This window comes from Schistocerca cancellata, chromosome 9 (assembly GCF_023864275.1).
Source record: "Schistocerca cancellata isolate TAMUIC-IGC-003103 chromosome 9, iqSchCanc2.1, whole genome shotgun sequence".
Taxonomy (NCBI): Eukaryota; Metazoa; Arthropoda; class Insecta; order Orthoptera; family Acrididae; genus Schistocerca; species Schistocerca cancellata.
Window position 1 is genome coordinate 232,242,239 of NC_064634.1, and position 5,919 is coordinate 232,248,157.

The 5,919-nt window shown below is 44.0% G+C and overlaps 1 pseudogene; it reads left to right on the forward strand.

The window, feature by feature from the left end:
* The first annotated feature begins 2,682 nt into the window (after window positions 1–2,682).
* On the forward strand, window positions 2,683–2,800 carry LOC126102548 (5S ribosomal RNA; annotated as a pseudogene).
* The last annotated feature ends 3,119 nt before the right edge of the window (window positions 2,801–5,919 follow it).

Below are 5,919 nucleotides of genomic sequence, written 5' to 3' on the forward strand. Positions count from 1 at the left end.
TCCTTATCATTCGTTTTTCACAACAAAACAGATAGCGATACACACTAAGGAGTTCTTTCTATTGTTTCAGCATTTTGCCACCAAATTTTGAATGAAATGTAGACTTGTGCTATTAATTGTTGTGAACACTAAGTTTTCGAAATAACTGGAAATATTAGCAATTAATAAGCGTATGACACAGACGCAAGATGACATAATGTGTGCTACACTGAGCTAGCAGACGGAACTACGTGATAAGCTTTTGATTTTAAATGGTAACATATTCTCTTTCTGTAGAATCTGTACGAGCTTTATATTTGGGTTATTGGGACTCCTATTATTAACTACAACATCGGCATCTCTCAAGCTTATGTAACCTTCCTTCGCGACATTTAATTGTGCTCTGATGATGATCTGAATATTTGAAAGGTGGTTGAGGAGCAAACATAGTACAGAAAACGAGAAAGCTATTTGATTGTGCTCTGATTATGACATAAATATGCGAAAGAGAGTTGGGAAACGATGTACCTTAGTCACAGAAAAAAAGAAATAAATTTGTATCTCGTTCTAGAGAAAGTGTCTCTCCGTACGTAATGCAATATTGCGCTAAGGAACAGCGGAATTAGAAGCAGCTATCTAATAGAATGTTGCACTACATTTGAACCCCACTATACACTGAAACCATATGGGAGACGTCCTGGTCCGTCATGACTCAGACGACCGCAGTAACTCAATGATATTTGTCTGAGCTGATTCCAAGGGGCATTCTATTCGCTTATGGCTTTCCGAATGTGCGTTGTGTTCAAATGGCTCTGAGCACTATGGGACTTAACTTCTGATGTCATCAGTCCCCTAGAACTTAGAACTACTTAAACCTGACTAACCTAAGGACATCACACACATCCATGTCCGAGGGAGGATTAGAACCTGCGACCGTAGGCGTCTGTAACACCTGGAACAGCTCGGCCACCCCGGCCGGAGTGCGTTATGTAACCGAGGTACGATTTCGTGTGATGGGATGGGAGCGATGGAGGGGGGGGGGGGGTGGTTGTGACGATGGGAGGGAGGGGGACCGCAAGGAGGTATCCCTCAAGCCATTATGTCGCAATTCAGGACAGCTCTTCAGGCCATGTCATTTGGATGGAATGAGTGCTCATCGGTATTTGCTTTCAGGACTAAATTAAAGGGTTATTTCCGGCACTGAGGCCGATGCAGAAACTGTTATAAATCTCGATAGTCGACGAAGATTCTTGCGACAAACACGTTATTGCCCACGGCAGTTGATTATTTTTGCCACAGTATTTCCGAAGCTAAGTAATCCTTGTGATCCTAAAAAGGGCGAGACGTGGAAAGCTCAGGGCTTGAAGCCCTTTATCAGGCTCCTATCAGAGAGCGCTGTCATTGCCTGCTTTTCCCAGGCAGCGATCGAGCCTTCCTCTGACGGCCAGTTCTACGTTTAACGACATCTCAGTCACCTTACAAGCTGAAATACCGCGAAGATGAAAGAGCTAGAGTGCAGCAAGTGCTCTGCCGGTTGAACAGCAAACGCTGGAAGCTGGCAGATTTAATGCCACAATCGGTGTACACAGTCTGATCAGAAGTATCCGAATACACTACTGTAATGGGGAATTTACCACTAGATGTCACGAGAGGCGAAATCGCCCGTATAAAAGAAGGAGGCAAATACTGTGTTGACGGTAGAAGAGCCTTAACACTAGAGGGGTGAATCAAGAGAGCTCAGTAACTTCGAACGTGTTCTAGTCATCGAGCGTCACCGGAGTAACAAATCCGTCAGAGCCATTTCAATCCTTCTGAAGCTTCCATGTCGACTGTTCGTGATGTGATTCTGAAGTGGAAACGAGATCGAACAACCACACTTGAACCAAAACAAGGTAGACCTCATGTAGTGACGGACCGGAACCATCGAGTATTTAGAGTGGCGGCTGTAACAAATCGATTGAAACCAACGAAAGGAAACTCGTGACTTTCAGAGTGCTACCAGCACTTCGTATAGCACAATGGCTGTGGGTAGGTAGTTAACGAAGGTCGAGCAGCTCCATGTAAGCGTTTTTGTAGTCAGTGCTAAGCAATGCTTGATGTGGTGTAAAGAGTAACGCTATTGGAAAATGGGTGGCTGGAAGCAAGTGATTTAGAGTGATGACTCACACTATACCCTGTGTCATCCGATGGGACGACATGGGTTTGGCGAATATCTGGAGAACATTACCTGCCAACATGTGTAGCCCCAACAGTAGAGTATAGAGGAGGTGGTCTTATGGTGTGGTAGCGTTTTTCGTGATTACAATGGGATCCCTTCCATTAAGAAAACGCCAGATCCGGCAGGATATGAATATATTTTACAGCACTGTATACTGTGCACTGTAGAGGAACTGCTCAGATATGGTAATTGCTTCTATCAGCATGACAGTGCACTCATTCATAAAGCGGCACATGTAAGTCAACAGTTTTGCGGACAGTAACATAAATGAAACGGACTGGTCTGACCTGAACACAACAGAATGCCATTGGGATGATTGAGAACATCAAATTCGCTCCAGACCACTGAGTCCAGCTTAAATATCGTCGGATGCTGAGAAGGAATGGGCGACCATTTCTCGAAAGAGGTTCAGACACCACGCTGAAAGTGCGCCAGCAGAAATCAAGCCGTCATAGAAGCGAAGAATGGATACACTCCATATTAATGTTTACTGCCTTGCCGCAGTGATAACACCGGTTCCCGTCAGATCACCGAAGTTACGCGCTGTCGGGCTGGGCTAGGAGTTGGATGGGTTACCATCCGGTCTGCCGAGCGCTGTTGGCAAGCGGGGTGCACTCAGCCCTTGTGAGGCAAACTGAGGAGATACTTGAATGAGAAGAAGCGGCTCCGGATCCATAAACAGACATACGGCCGGGAGAGCGGTGTGCTGACCACATGCCCCTACGTATCTGCAGCCAGTGATGCCCGTGGTTGAGGATGACACGGCGACCGTATGGTACCGTTGGGTCTTTAAAGGCCTGTTCGGACGCAGTTAATAAGTATCCACCGGGCGTGAGTCGTGCTTCGGTAGCTCAGTTGGTAGAGCACTTGCCCGCGAAAGGCAAAGGTCCCGAGTTCGAGTCTCGGTCGGGCACACAGTTTTAATCTGCCAGGAAGTTTCATATCAGCGCACACTCCGCTGCAGAGTGAAAATCTCATTCTGGAAACATCCCCCAGGCTGTGGCTAAGCCATGTCTCCGCAATATCCTTTCTTTCAGGAGTGCTAGTTCTGGAAGTTTCGCAGGAGAGCTTCTGTAAAGTTTGGAAGGTAGGAGACGAGGTACTGGCAGAAGTAGAGCTGTGAGTACCGGGCGTGAGTCGTGCTTCGGTAGCTCAGTTGGTAGAGCACTTGCCCGCGAAAGGCAAAGGTCCCGAGTTCGAGTCTCGGTCGGGCACACAGTTTTAATCTGCCAGGAAGTTTCATATCAGCGCACACTCCGCTGCAGAGTGAAAATCTCATTCTGGAAGTATCCACATAATTTCGATCAGATATATTTGTATTCATATGGAAAACTCAGCAGTCCGTGCTCAGTTGGCAATAACGGTGGGAGCTGCTAGATGAATACCAACCATTAAGCTGCGCATACTGCAGCGACCTTATACCGAGCATCAGGATATGGTACTAATTTGTAACTTGCACGCGCCCCATCTGAAGATGAGCCTGAAAAGGTTCGAAAACTGGTTTGTCGGAATAATCGAATATTGCAAATATTGTCACAGATTGCAGTATTCTACATTAAATTCAATATGCAGTCACAGATCTTAGAATACACGTAATGGATAAACTTAATTAGTTCCAACATATTTCTATTTTTGATGGAAGTAGCTTTAGTCTATCTGCTCGTCGGCAGCTCAGTCGTTACGGCTCTAGCACATTGGGACAAGTGTAACAGAGAAAATACGTCCGTCCTGGCATCGCCTTTTAAGGATTAAGTAAAACACGGGAAGTGCTCGTAGAGGGTTTTGACTGCTGACACGTTTCCAGTGTCTTAACCATTTCAACAACCTTCTGTAGACCATGTATTTACGACTCGACTAGCAGCTGATTTTCTGATAGCAAATGATTATAGAATCTCCTTACCTACGCCTTATTGCCAACATCTACCTTTCTAATAGTTAAGAGGGATTTAATTCATGTCCTTAGGTAATCTACACCAAAGCTTTTGTATTCATATAAAGTACACTTTTCTCAGTTTTAAAGCGTACTATGCTACATTAAATTTTTTAGTTTTGTTGTAAAATTTCATTTACCACATCCTTTTCTTCGGCTTCCTGGCAATGTTATTGTGATTTTTCGCTGCTTACATTTATGACACATTTTCTTGAACCATCTAATCTTGAGACTTGAATAAAACGTTCTTGTTATATTTATCGGGTACATACTTCGCACAGAGTTCAAACAACTGCTGTCGGTTGATTTCTCTTCCATATTATGAACTATTCTGCTCTGCCGAAGTCACAGATTACACAGTGACGATTCCATTTCCAAATTGGAAATATACTAACTGTATTAGGAACCATCTCTCAATAGGGCGGTTTCTCGTGTGACATTCACAGAAGACGTAATTGTGACGAGTGCACGCATATACTTCATTATATCGAGAAAGGCTATCGCCAAAGTACAGGTAGCAATGCTGCTGTAAAAAATATTATGGAACGAAATTCAAAGATCAGAGAGATAAATAAAAGCTGAAACGAAATAGAGCCAGTTTTTTTTCTGAGACCAGAGAGTATGAGTTAAGAAAATCCGGATTCTCTGTAATTGTGTTACCGTTCGTCCGGTGTTATCTGCGGCACTCACAGGAAAGCCTACAGCTTCAATTATATCTCTTTCTGATTAAATTACTCCCAGCTCCCAACCCTTCAGACATTCACGTTGTAATTTTATTAGAAAGTGCGAGGCATTCGCAGAGGTTTTCCTCTTTCCGGCTCAACATCACAAGTGTCATCTTTTGGTAACTGCAGGACAGTTTAATTAAATCAATGGCGGAACCTATACCAAGTACGGACTAACGCTGTTTTTTGAAGTGCTAATACTTTGTCAGTCGTAGCAACTTTAACCTGCAGCGTTTTAAGACAGAAGCTTCGAGAACAGTGGATAGAGAAGCTAAAATAGGAGCAAAAATGCTGTTCTGCAGACAGCGCGTTCTCTAACTTACCAACGAGTATTTCTTAGTTAGAAATACTTTACACGTCTCCGTAATTCGAGTAAAATTCAAGTAAGAGACGATAACTCTACAATCTACATTTAAAATGCGAGTAAACGTAACTTGCAATAATTTACTGTCACTAAGTTGGCAAATAAGTTCCTAGCGGGGTCCGATAAGTTAAATAAACAAAACAGGCACGCATAACAGATACTTATGTTACCAGTAACATATTCTCCTTCACTATTTGCAACAGTCTGCCAACGCTGTGATAATTTTTCGATTCCACGACTGTAGAAAACAAGTGATTTTGAGGTGAAGAACTTGTCGGGCCATGTTCGGAGTGCATTTTCATTCAGGAAGAAAGTTCCTTGAAGATTGTTTGATAAATAGCGGAAAAGGTAAATATCCGTGGGATTAGGATCAGGTGAATGAGGAGGGTACGGAATGACTTCCAATGTCATCCTCTCTGTGTATAGTTTTTGTCAGTCTACCAGCAGGGAAGGTGTTCAAATGGCTCTGAGCACTATGGGCTTAACTTGAGAGGTTATCAGTCCCCTAGAACTTGGAACTACTTAAACCTAACTAACCTAAAGACATCACAGACATCCATGCCCGAGGCAGGATTCGAACCTGCGACCGTAGCGGTAGCACAGTTCCAGGCTGTAGCGCCTAGAACCGCTCGGCCACACCAGCCGGCGGGAATCGTTATAGCGGAATAGCATCACTTCACGCAGTCTTCCTGGTCGTTATTCT